The sequence below is a fragment of the Alexandromys fortis genome, unplaced genomic scaffold, assembly GCF_014885135.2.
Source record: "Alexandromys fortis isolate MF-2015 unplaced genomic scaffold, M_Fortis_MF-2015_v1.1 scaffold_92, whole genome shotgun sequence".
In the NCBI taxonomy this organism is placed as follows: Eukaryota; Metazoa; Chordata; class Mammalia; order Rodentia; family Cricetidae; genus Alexandromys; species Alexandromys fortis.
In genome coordinates this window covers 5,901,653-5,915,642 of record NW_026067972.1, presented here as the reverse complement: position 1 = coordinate 5,915,642, position 13,990 = coordinate 5,901,653, and the positions used below count along the sequence as shown (strand labels likewise).

At 43.8% G+C, this 13,990-nt stretch overlaps 1 pseudogene; it reads right to left on the bottom strand.

The window, feature by feature from the left end:
• Window positions 1-6,720: 6,720 nt before the first annotated feature.
• On the bottom strand, window positions 6,721-7,683 carry LOC126509822 (olfactory receptor 13C7-like; annotated as a pseudogene).
• Between the last annotated feature and the right edge of the window lie 6,307 nt (window positions 7,684-13,990).

Here is a 13,990-nt window from a genome sequence, read left to right as displayed (position 1 = left end):
TCCGGTTGGCCTCACCGGGCCAACAGCAAGAGAGGAAACCACCTGATGGCCTCTGAGCACCACAAGTGGACAGAGACCAAGAGATAGAGAGGAAGGGGCCCATGGGTCATTTCCAATCAAGTGTACTATGAGATGTTCTAATGGGTGGGTCTAGACCTAACAGGGTGCATGATCTGTAGAGTTATATTAGAGACCAAGAGGGGGGTGTATCTGCACAGTCCATACAAGATGTGGGGGTCAAGAGACCGGGTGGTGGTGGCACACACCTTTAATCCCAGCACTCGGGAGGTAGAAGCAGGTGAATCCCTGTGAGTTCGAGGGCAGCCTGGTCTACAAGAGCTAGTTCCAGGACAGGCTCTAAAGCTACAGAGAAAACTTGTGGAGAGAGAGAGAGAGAGAGAGAGAGAGAGAGAGAGAGAGAGAGAGAAATCAGACTGTCTGCATGTGGTTCATAGCACGGCCAGGGACAGCTGTTTAGGAAAGACTTCAAGAAGGAGGCAGTGGAGTAGAAATTACGTGAAGGTAGACTAAACTGTGCTTCTGGTATAAGAAAGTCAAAGCTGCCAATCCCTTTAATCCTAGCACTCGGGAGGCAGAGGCAGGCTGATTTCTGTGAGTTCGAGGCCAGCTTGGTCTACAAAGCAAGTTCCAGGAAAACCCACAGCTGTTACACAGAGAAACCCCGTCTTGAATAAAAACAACAAGCAAACAAAACTGTGAGCTCTATTTTGAGAATAGACACAGGAATCACATAACGATGCACATGTACCAGGTTCCTTGTTGCTACTGAGTAGTATTCCATTGCATGGACGCTCCAGGTTCATCTGCCCATCCTCCTTACTGGCTGTCCGCTAGGCTGTTTCCATCTTGAGTCTTTATGGACTGTCATAAACAAGTGTTTTGTATACATTTAGGTTTTTCTTGGCTAAACACCTGGGGATGAGGTTGCTGGATCAAACCATGGGTCACACACTTAGTGTTTATAAGCACCTGGCAAGTCCTTTACAAAGGTGTTGCACACGAGGGTTCTAATTGCAGCACAGCCTTGCCGGTGTTCACCCTTGTCAGTCTTTTAAGTTTTGCTACCGTGGCAGGTGTAGTGCTAACTCGCTGTGGCTTTAATCCGCGTTTCTGGACCACAGAATATTGAGTACTTTTTTTTTTTTTTTAATTTGGTAACTGGTTGCTCCTGTATCTTCCTTTGGGCATTATCTACCTTTTATGCCCTTTATTCTCATTTCCATTGTTTAAAGAACATGCTTTGTTCCTTATCCATTCTGCAATCTGACCTTCTTATGCTATGTGAGCTGCACACGGCCTTCCAGGTCGTGGCTTATGTTTCTTTTGAGTTGGGGTCTTGCTGTGTCATCCACGCTGGTCTGAGCCCTTTATCTTCCTGCCTCAATGACACACCATGCCTGGCATATGCACTCATTTTCATAACTGTGTCTTCTGCTCAACTGATGTCTTATATTTTGATCAACCCTATCATTTTTTGTCATTATTTTTCTCTAAGAAAAATTTGTCTACCCCTAGTCATAAAGGTATTTTCCTATGTTTTAAATTTCATAGTTTTAGCTTTGGTTTGGATCTGTGATCCACAGTGAATTAACTTCTGTGTATGGTGTGAGTTAGGAAGTGAAGATCATTTCCTCATATGGCTATCTAGGCATCTTAGCAACATTTACTTATTTTTACTTAGCAGGTTTTAATTTTTTAAATATTAGTGTACAAGCCAGGTATGGTGGCTCACATCCTTAATCACAGCACTTGGAAAGCAGAGGCAGAAGAATCTCTGTGAGTTCAAAGCCAGCCTGATCTACACAGCGAGTTTCAGACCAGCCAGGGCTATAATACAATGAGACCCTGTCTCAAAAAAAAATTAATTAAAAAACAAAAAACCACCAACATACCATGTATTAGATATTGTTATGGTATTTACAAAAACAAACAAAATGTATTGTAGGGGATTCTTCCCACCTTCTTCATCCCCCTCTATCTCTATCCCACCTTTAACCTCTTCCTAGTCTCTGCTCCTTTCTCATGTCTCATGGGTGTAATGGTCTGTCTTGTCCCTTTAAAAGACAAGCCCTGCCCACCCCCCATTCTGCCAAGGCAAGGAGGGCTACTGATATTTTTGAGTTGATCTTGTATTCAGGCACATTACTGAAGGTGTTTATCAGCTGTAGGAGTTCCTTCACTGGATTTTTGGGGGTCACTAATGTGTAATATTATATCATCTGCAAATAGTGAAAGTTTTACTTCTTCCTTTCCAATTCGTATCCCCTTGATCTTTTTTGTCTTGTTGCTCTAGCTAGAACCTTGAGTACTGTGCTGAACAGATATGGAGAGAGTGGACAGGCATGCCTTTTTCCTGATTTTAGTGGAATCGCTTTGAGTTTCTCTCCATTTAATCTGATGTTTGCTGTTGGCTTGCTGTATATTGCTTTTATTATGTTTAGGTATGATCCTTGGATCCTTGATCTCTCCAAGACCTTTATCATGAAAAAATTATGTATTTTATATTTTTTCAGCATCTAGTGAGATGATTATATGTTTTTTTTTCAGTTTGCTTATATGGTGGATTACATTGTTAGATTTTTGTATGTTGAACCATCCCTGCATCTCTGGGCTGAAGCTTATTTGATCATAGTAGATGATTTTTTTGGTGTGTTCTTGGATTCTGTTTAGCAGTATTTTTGTATCAATGTTCATGAAAGAGATTGGGCTGTAATTCTGTTTCTTGGTTGAGCCTTTGTATGGTTTCAGTATTATCAGGGTAACTGTAGCCTCGTAAAAAGAGTTTGGCAATGTTCCTTCTGTTGCTATTGTGTGGAACAATTTGAGGAGTACAGGTATTAGCTCTTCTTTGAAGTTCTGATAGAATTCTGTATTGAAACCATCAGGCCCTGGATGTTTTTTGGTTGGGAGACTTTTGATGACAGCTTCTATTTCCTTACAGGTTATACGTCTATTTAAATTGTTCATCTGGTCTTGATTTAATTTGGTCTGTGGTACCTATCCAGAAAATTATCCATTTCTTTTAAACTTTCCAATTTTGTGGAGTACAAGTTTTTCAAAGTATAACCTAATGATTCTCTGGATTTCCTCAGTGTCTATTATGTTCTCCTTTTCATTTCTGATTTTCTTAATTTGGATGTTTTCTCTCTGCCTTTTGGTTAGTTAGGATAAAGGTCTGTCTACCTTGTTGATTTTCTCAAAGAACCAGCTCTTTGTTTCACTGGTTTTTTTTTTTTTTGTATTATTTACTTTGTTTCTATTTTATTGATTTCAGCCCTCAATTTGATTATTTCCTGTCATCTCCTCCTCCTGGGTGAGTTTGCTTCTTTTTGTTCTAGAGCTCTCAGGTGTGCTATGAATTTGCTAGTGTGAGATTTCTCCACTTTCTTTATGTAGGCACCTAGTACTGTGAGCGTTCCTCTTAACACTGCTTTCACAGTGTCCCATAGATTTGGGTATGATGTGTATTCATTTTTGTTGAATTCTAGGAAGTCTTTAACTTCTTTGACCCAAGGGTGATTCAGTTGAGTACTTTTCAATTTTCATGAGTTTGTGGGCTTTCTGCAATTAGTGTTGTTGATTTCTAACTTTACACCATGGTGATCTGATAAGATACATAGGGTTATTCCAAATTTTTTTTGTATCTGTTGAGGTTTGCTTTGTCACTGAGTATGTGGTCAATTTTAGAGAAGGTTCCATGAGGTGCTGAGAAGAAGGTACATTATTTTGTGTTTGGGTAAAGTGCTCTATAGATGTCTGTTAAGTCCATTTGAGTCATGACATCTGTTCTCTTATTTCTCTGTTAAGTTTCTGTCTAGTTGACCTGTCTATTGGGGAGAGTGGGGTGTTGAAGTCTCCCACTATTAGTGTGTAGGGCTTGATGTGTGATTTGAGGTTTAGTAGTGTTTCTTTTACATATGTGGGTGCTCTTGTATTTGGGGCATAGATGTTCAGGATTAAGACTTCATCTTGATGGATTTTTCCTGTTATAAGTATAAAGTGTCCTTCTCCATCTCTTCTGATTGATTTTAGTTTGAAGTCTATTTTGTTAACTATTAGGATAACTACACCCATTTATTTCTGAGGTCCATTTGATTGGAAAATCTTTTCCCAACTCTTTACTCTGAGGAAATGTCTGTCTTTGAGGTTGAGGTATTCTTGTATGCAGCAGAAGAATGGATCCTGCTTTCTTATCCATTCTCTTAGCCTGTGTCTTCTTATAAGTGAATTGAGTCCATTGATATTAAGAGATATTAATGACCAATGATTGTTAATTCCTATTATTTTTTGGTGTTAGTGTTTGTGTGTTTCCCTTCTTTGAGATTTGCTGGTGTGAGGTTATCTGTTGCCTGTGTTTTTGTGTATGGAGCTGGCATCTTTGGGTTGGAGCTTTCCTTCTAGTACTTTCTGTAATGCTGGGTTTGTGGATACATACTGTTTAAATTTGGTTTTGTCATGGAATATCTTGTTTTCTCCATCAATGGTGATTGAAAGCTTTGCTGGGTATAGTAGTCTGGGTTTGCTTCTGTAGTCTCTTAGTGTCTGCAGCACATCTCTCCAGACCTTCTGGCTTTCATAGTTTCCATTGAGAAGTCGGGTGTAATTCTGATAGGTCTACCATTATAAGTTACTTGACCTTTTTTCCTTGCAGCTCTTAATATTCTTTTTTAATTTCTGTATGTTTATTGTTTTGATTATTACGTGACAAGGGAACCTTTTTTTTTTTTGGTCCAATCTATTTGGTATTCTGTAAGCTTCTTTTACCTTCATAGGGATATCCTTTAGGTTGGGAAAGTTTTCTTCTATGATTTTGTTGAATATATTTTCTGTGCCTTTTAGTTGACTTCTCCTTCTTCTATCCCTATTATTCTTAGGTTTGGTCTTTTCATGGTGTTCCAGATTTTCTGTGTTAAGAATTTGTTGGATTTAACATTTTCTTTGACCAATGGATCTATTTTCTCTATCGAATCTTTAATGCCTGAGATTCTCTTTTCCATATCTTGTATTCTGTTGGTTATGCGTGTAGCTGTAGTTCCTGTTCATTTACCCAGGTTTTCCATTTCCAGAATTCCCTTGGTTTGTGTTTTCTTATTGCTTTTATTTCAGTTTTCAAATCTTGAACTCTTTGAACTGTTTCCTTCACCTGTTTGATAGTTTTTTTCCTTGGCTTTCTTGGGTTTCTTTAAGAGATTTATTGATTTCTTCCAATTTTTTTATTTGTCTTTTCCTTCATTTCTTTAAGGGAATTTTTCATCTCTTTCTTAAGTGTCTCTATCATCTTCATAAAGTTATAATTAAGGTCATTTTCTTCTGCATCTTCTGGGCTAGGATGATCAGGTCTTCTTGTTGTATGATCACTGGGTTCTGGTGTTACCATTTTGCATTTTAGATTATTAAATGAATTCTTGCATTGGTGCCTACCCATGTTTTCCAATTGGTGTTGGCAGTGTCTCCAGGAATGGGCAGGTATGGAGGTGGAGTGACTGTAACTTATAAGGTCCAATCTATGTGTGAGGGGTGTTGGAGCAGCCAGCCTGCAGATGGCTTGCCTGCTAGCCAGCAGTGAAATTGAGGCAGGTGGGGGAGAGGCCCAGGGTTTTGCCCTAATACCAAAGGGCTAGAGACTGGGCTGCCCAGCTGGAGAACTGGTCACTCACCTCTTGGTCCACTCTGTGCAGTCACAGTCTGTGCATCAGAGATCCTCTGAGGTAGCCAGGGATGGTTGTTAATGTCTTCTATTGTCTCTTTTCCATTTAATTATGTTTGTTTATAGTTTATATTATAATTTCCTTCCCCCACACACATTAGATTTATTTTGTTCTTTTTCTAGTTTGTCAAGGTGAAAAGTTATAAATTTTAGCATATATTTAAAGCTTCAACATTCCATTTAAATTCGGCTTTAGATATAGATCACACTTTTATTTTTTGAGAATTTTATGCATGAGTACACTATACTCTGCATTTGTATCATATCTATTCCTCCCTCTTCACCCTCCAGCTTCTTCTGTGCTCCCCCTTGAATTCATGACCCCTATTTCTTGATACATGTTACCAACTGATAAACATCTAAAACATAAAAGAGAAAAAGAAAAAACCTCAGACATAAAAATAAATGCACAATCTAGTGTCTGAAATTTCTAGAAAACAAAACTTTCTAGAAATTACTTAGGAGTTCTTGGGGTTGGGGATGTGGACTGGCTACAAGGGGGTGTGAGAGAACCTTTGGAAGTGATGTAAATGTTGTGCACTTCAGTGTGTGTGTGGAATATTCCAGACCAACTTAGGCTGCATAGCAAGACTTTGTTTAAATCAAAATATAATAAGAATTGAGTTTTTCTCACAGTGTGCTCCCAATTGTACAGTTGGGAACTATACAACAACAACAACAACAAAACGTGACACACATATCCCAACTGGTCTTTACTGATAAAGGGAAAAGCATATTTTCACCAAGTTTTATTATTTTTTTTTTGGCATAGAAAGAATATTTGATTTTCACAGTCTATTTTTCAGGATTCAAGGCCAGTGATTGTACTAAAGTACCACCACTGTCTTTAGTCTAAGGAGTTGATGATCCAGCCTCAGGCACTCAAGAACTCACCCAAACTGATCTGTAGGACCGAGCAAGTCTATGCTTAATAAGTGGTTGTTCCTAGTAGAGCCCTGATGTGCACAGAACCAGAAATTAACCCACTTCCCTCACAATCCCTGAGCGAGGCACTTCTGACCCACCAGGTTCCACACGGCAACCTTCACATCCTTGTTCCTCAGGCTGTAGATAATGGGGTTCAGCATGGGGGTCAACACCCCATAAAATAAGGAGATGAGTTTGTCTGAAACATCCTGCTTGTCTGCCCCCAGGGGGTCCTTGGACTTGGGCTTCCCTTACATGAAGAGGATGGTCCCATAGAAGACGATGACCACAGTGAGGTGGGCAGAGCAGGTGGAGAAGGCCTTCCTCCTCCCCTCAGCTGAGGGGATCCTCAGGATGGTGGTGAGTATGAAGATGTAGGAGACAAAGATGAACAGTACTGGGACCCCCAGGAAGATCACTTTGGCCACCCCCATGCTGATCACATTGATTGAAATGTCAGCACAGGCCAACTTCAGGACAGCCAGGATCTCACAGTTGAAGTGATTTATGACATTGTCCCCACAGAAAGGCAACTGTACCGCAAGGGAGATCTGCACCAAGGAGTTGGCACCACCAGCCACCCAGGAGCTGATGGCCATGGGCACATAGGCAGCCTTGCTCATGACCACTGGGTACCTAAGGGGGTTGCAGATGGCCACATAGCGATCAAATGCCATCATGCCCAGGAGCACACACTCCGTGGCTCCCATGGCAAAGGAGAGAAACATCTGTACTGCACAGCCTGAGAAAGAGATTGTTTTCCTGGGAGTGAGGAAGCCATCCAGGACCAGGGGGACCGAGGAGGTGGTGTAGCAGATGTCCAGGATGGAGAGGTTCCCCAGGAAGAAGTACATGGGCGTGTGCAGGTGGGCGTCGAGGATGGTCACCAGGATGAGGACCCCGTTGCCCAGCAGGATCACCAGGTACATTGACAGGATGAGCACAAAGAACGTTTTCTCCAGCGTTGGGTGGGCAGAGAGGCCTAGCAGTACAAATTCTGTCACCGTGGACTGGTTGGCCACTTCCATTTCTCATGCTCTCTCCCTCTCATGAAAACGGAAGTCAGCAAGCATATACCGGGACCAGCATATGGGCATGCTTCTAGAAGGTATAATTAGATTTACCCTTTAGATACCAGCATGTAAAATCAGTGCTGAAGGGATAAAATTCACTATCAGGCTACCAGAGAGGTCCCAACGCATTGATTCAAGCAGGAAAAGGCCTCTGATGGACTAACCAACCATGTTACATGGAAAGTCATGGTATAGTCAGGCCGGTGGAGCTGGCATGCCTGAAGGAAGGGATGTGTCCCTTTATGCACGCAGGGCTACATGAAAACCACAAAGCGGAAGTCTTTAAAATGCTACATGGCTCCAGAAGAGGGGAGGGACACAGACTCCCCCGGCTACCCCTGCTTGTTCCAGAACCATCCACCACTCTCATAGGCTGCCGTCACTCTCGGTAATGCTAGCTGTTGGCATCATCTCTGCCCTCTAGTTTCCTTCTGTACTCTCACAATAATATTGTGCTAATCATTTAGCTCCATAGAGCGACAGGATAGTGGGCAGATGCCAGGCAGTGAGAGTCTAGCCAGAATTAATTTCTGTTTGTTGCACGGTGCCTGGCTTGATCTTTGTTTCTTGTGACCTTGATGGATGCTGTCACTGGGCGGCACTATCGAGATAGAGTCTGTGTGTCACCAGGCATGGTGGCCCTTACAGAAGCACAGCTGTATCCTCTCTCCCACAGCTCAACAGTTGGCCTCGGTGCTCCCCACCTCTGAGGGACAAGTGTCTTGTGCCTTCTGTGTCCCCTTTGTGACTGGACTGTGCTTTGGGCAGTTGTCCGAGTTGCAGCTCCTAACTCAGCCCCTTCTGTACTCGACCATTAAAGCCACCGCAGTGCCATCGTAACGCATTCTGCAAAGCAAGTGGGACAGTTCTGCCCAGGCTGACAGAGGTCTGGCTCACGGAGAGAACCAGGGGCCATGGGGACAGAACTGCAGACCTGTATGTTAGGGAAGACCTTAAGCCTTGACTTCTCGAGTTAAGAATGAGGACACTGGGGCCAGACAGCTGGTTCAGGGGGCAAAGGCACTGTTTGCCAAGCATGACAGCCCCAGTTCAGTTCTCAGGGCCCACAAGATGGAAAGAGAGAGTTAACTCCTTCAATTTGTTCTCTGACCTCTGCGTGAGCACTGTACATATGTGTGTGCTTGTTACATACAAAGAAATAAAGATAAAACATGTTTTAAAACAATGAGGAAACTGAAGCTCCCAGAGAACCCCAGGGCTGGAACAGGACTGTGGTTCCCCACTCTCCCCTAGACTCTATCTCATCCCACAGGTTCTTGTCTACCATTTGTGCCGGACCATGTCTGCTGAGGACAGAAGGCCCAGTTATGAAGCCGTTCTCGCTCTCTCTAGGACATTCCCGGACAATAGATGTATCATCCCCTCCTCTAAGACAGCCGTTCTCAATCTGTGGGTCAAGTCCCCTTTGTAGGGGTTCACATCAGATATTTTGCATATCAAATATTTACATTATAGCTCATAACAGTATCAAAATTACACTTATGAAGTAGCAACAAAAATAATTTTATTGTCACTACAGCATGAGGAACTGTATTAAAGGGGTGTAGCATAGGGAAGGCTGAGAACCCCTCTTCTAAGAAACCTGCCTTGTAGCCGGGCTTGAGTGGAGTGAGTGGGACCTTTGCTCCACTTCTGTATCTTTGACTGATGCTCGGGAAAATGGGTGAGAGAAACCAGACCCAGGCTAAAGTTATCCTCATGCAGTTGTCAGAGAAGCTGAGCTGTAGGCGTCGGGAGTATCTGGGAAAAGAGATCTGCTTTGAGAGATGTTAGCGCTGTGCAAAAGAGATGTAAGCCACCGCGGAGACAGCTCGATGCAAAGGAGAGATACGCTGTGCCAGGGACTCTGTGAAGTAACTGCTTTTCCTCAACCACATGATTCTTCCAGGAGAAAAATTTCCAATTGTTTTTGAACACCTGATATGTCTCTCACCTCCCTCATTCTTTCATCATTCAGCCTTGATAATTAGAGTTTGCCTTGCATTAAGCAGAAACTTTCTCCTTCTATGGTTGCCCCTCCACTTATGGCCCCCCACTCTGCCCTCTCCCTGCCACCAGCTGGGACTCCCTCTACAAAGAAGCTGAGAGATGTGGAAGGCAGAACCTAGGTCTAACCTTGGATTCCATCTGTCCTTGGGTTCCACTTCGGCTCTTCCTCTCACCTACCTGAAGAAGGTCTGGCCACAGAGAGAACCCTGCCTGTGTCCACTGGGCAAGCAAGTCCATGGCCGGGATGGGCGCTCACCCGGCAGAAGGGCTCCTGGTGAGGCAGAAGCTGGAAGCTCGCTGGGCTAGGAAAAGGATGGTTTCAACTACTTCTATTGTTCTTGCCTAGCCCAGCCTTTTCTGTTGGCCTGGAACACACAGCAAATCTGTTTGGCTGCCTCATGAGATAGTTTTCTGTAAGAGGGCACAGTGAAAGGAAGGAAATAGGTGGTGGTAGCTGGAGGGGCCCGTGTTGCTCCTGACTCTAGCTGCCCTTCCCCACTCCCAGGGAAAAAAAGAAGCTAAAAGACCACTGGAGGGGCCGCTGCCAGCTGCTGTTGGAACTGTGCCCGGCCTGTGTGTTCTGTGCTTTCTGCCCTCTGCCCTAACCTGGCTCTCCAGAGGGCCTATCAAGGATCCTAGAAAAGTTCAGAGTTCTAGCTGTTTGGGAGCCAGTCTCAATCCCAGAGGCAATTTAAGATTTGCTGTAAGGGCTCACAGGGATTGCGGGCCTGTGTTCTGTAAATCCAATTAGACACTAGCAGACAGGTCTGTGTGAATCCGAACTCTCACTAAAGGGGTGCTCCTTAGCTGAGGAAGATCCTGCCCCGTGTCCTATGCTTGCCGCCCTTCCTGGGAATAGGGGAAGAACAAAATCCTAACTGTGCTTTGACTACAAGAGGATGACGGTCCCCATAGCTGAGACGGGCACCCTGGTCATCCAGTAACCCCGAGCAGCTCTTTAAGATAACATTAGAGACTAAGAACTGAGGGTTGCTTTGTCCCAATGTTCCCAACTATCCTCTTGCTTGGGGCAGGCCCTGGGGTGGCTACTAAGGATTTGGGGGTGAAAAAGAGGCGCTTCCTACAGTCAGGGAATGTGTGAGTAAGGACACAGGAAGGGCTTGAGTTTACAGATGGATACTGCCATCAAAAGTTGTTGCTACCTCTGGAGAACTGTAGAAGTACTTCTAACATTCCCCCTTCCCATTAAGCTAACTTTACCTATCTCCCTCACAGCATGGTCCACCCTCCATGTCAGGTTGCTGGCTTACAGTGCAGGCATCCCTCCCAGCCGCAAGCAGCACAAAGAAGCCAACTAATGACCCTGAAGTTATCTCAGCTTTATTTAAACTGTGCATACTGGTGCCAGGGAGATGGTTTAGTCTAGTGCTCTTGTCTTGCAAGCAGCGGGACCTGCGTTTGATCCCCAGAACCCATGTAGAAAAAAGCCTGGCATGGTTGCTCACACTTGAAATCTCAGCACTGAGGAGGCAGAGATAGGCAGATCTATGGGGCCCAACAGGCCTAGCTCACTTGGCATACTCCACGTGAATGAAAGAGCCTGTCCCAAAGTTAGGTGGACAGCATTCCTTCGATGTGACACCAGAGGTGGTCTTCCAGCCCCCAGGTGCACGTGCACCCCCACACACCTGTCCACCCCCTCAGAACAAGCTTGCACAAACATACAGACATACACAATTTAAACAGGTAAATCAATTACACAGCCTGAACTAAAAAGGGAAGAAGGGTTTCATTTATAAAAAATAAAGTTGAGTGGTTGAATGGACCCATTAAAGGCAAATTAATGAAACGAATTGCTGTCCTCAAATGTTAGGAAGATAAATCAGATGCCTGTCTAAAATTGAATGAGGTCTTCATTCTGATCCTTTTGTGAAAGCCTTTACACTCTTACTTAAAAAGGGGGGGGCTGGAGAGGTGGCTTGGTGGTTAAGAGCCATGACTGCTCTTGCAGATCCTGGTACAGTTCCCAGGACCTACCTGGCAGCTTACAGTTCTAAGGGCTCAGATGGCATCTTCCGCCTCTGTGGACGCCAGGCACCACATGACACAGACACCACACATGCAGACAATACACCTGGAGACATTAATAAAAAGCATTAAAAAGAAAATTAATGCTAGATCTAGGGGATCCACCTCCTCTTTGGCCTCTGAGGGCACCTAGATACACATGGGATATTATATATGTACACATAAATAAAAAAATTTTTAAATTTAAGTAAAATTTAAAACTGTAGATAGGATGCTATGGAAATGGATTATTTAAGAGCCAACAATTACCGTGCTCATTGGCAAGTAAAAGCTCTTTATATAAAAAAATCAACAATTAAGTCTAGTCATAGGGTTTTTGTTTGTCCCCTTGCTTTTTGAGACTAGGTTTCTTGTAGCATAGGCTGCCTCCAAACTTGCTAATTAGCCGAGGATGACCCTGAAGTTCCAATCCTCCTGCATTGACCTTCCAAACACTGGGGTCGCAGGCATGTGCCACACCCAGGACAGGCAGTGGTCTCAGTTTAGTTTCTCCAAAATTAGAAGTAATGGGGCATGGTATGCACACCCCTAACACCAGCACTGAGGAGGCAGGGACATGGTGTGCACACCTGTAACATCAGCACTGAGGATGCAGGGACATGGTGTGCACACCTGTAACACCAGCACTGAGGAGGCAGGGGCATGGCAAGCCATGGTCCTACATTGAAACTCTGTCTCAACACAATCAAACAGACAAAACTCAAACCAGCTGACACACAGGAAAAGTAGTTCGACGTCACCCCTCATCAGGAAGATGTAAACCCTCCGCACCCTGACCTGGTAACATCACATCAGAACCAGGATGCCACTGATGAGCAGTGACAAAGTGTGAAGAGAATGGGATCCTTCTAACCTTCTGGTGGGGACAAATGTTATCTACAGTCACTTGGAAAATAGTTTGGCATTCCTTCAAAAAACTGAACATTGAGTTAATTATGTGATCGGTGACTTCAAACGTGTGTGTATGTGTGTGTGTGTGTGTGTGTGTGTGTCACTAGCACATGAGAGTTTGGGTGCACATCCCTGTATCCACAATCCAGAGGCCAGAGGAAGACACAGGGCGTCTTTCTCTGTTGCACTGGGTTAGGATCTTAAGATAGGATTTCCCTGATCCAGAAACTCTCCACTTTGGCTAGGCTGACCAGTCAGATAGAGCTTGGGATCTCCTAGTTCTTATCACCCATTCCCAGGACTCACTCTTTGATAGCTTGGTGAGAATCCCAAAGGTTCCACAACCTCACAGAACAGTGCCACCAGCTGGGGACCAGCTAGCTGTTCAGACACATGAGCAGGTGAGGGACATTATACATTCAAACCATAACAGAGTAGTGTAGTGACTGGAGGTGGTGGCTGAGGAAGGAGGAAGTATTGATCCAAAGATACAAGCTTTCCATTAGATGAGACAAATGGGTTTATGTTCTCTACAGCACATTATGATTAGTGACCATAGTTAATGACAATACATCATATACCTGAAAATTGCTTAAATAGCTCAATGTACACTGCATGCTACAATGTAGCCTATTCTACAACGCAGACAGATACGTTGAGCAACATGAATATACAATAAAAACCAAAAATAACTTGTCAATCAATTTTCATATAGGGCTACTCTTCGTTACATCTTTTGTAGAGAATTTAGATAAATCATTTCTTCTAGAAGGAGGAAGAGGAGGAGGCAGAGAATTCCTGTGCAGCATTTATTATTTTTTTGTTCCTGTCTATTGTGGGCCAGCCTCTCTACCCTCCCACTGTTTGGTCACATACATTAGTAAGATGACAGTTATACTCGGGCATCACGCTACATGCCTATAAGCTAAGCACTCAGGATACAGAGGCAGAAAGAATGAAAGTTCAGGAGAGTCTGGGCTACATAACCAGACTCTATCTCTAATAAAATAATGACTCGGGGCTGACATGATGGCTCAGTGGGTAAAGGCACCTGCTGTTAAGCCTGACAGCCTGAGTTCAATCCCTGGGACCTGTGTGGCGAGAGAAACAACTCCAAGTTGTCCACACATGCACCATGGCACCTATGATACACACACACACACACACACACACACACGCACGCACGCACGCACTCACGCATATACATGCACACTCACATGCATGCACATACATGTACACGATGGATCTGTGAAATGTAAATAATGAATAAACAATAAATACAGCCCTTTGTTTAAACTGGCTCAACTTTGGG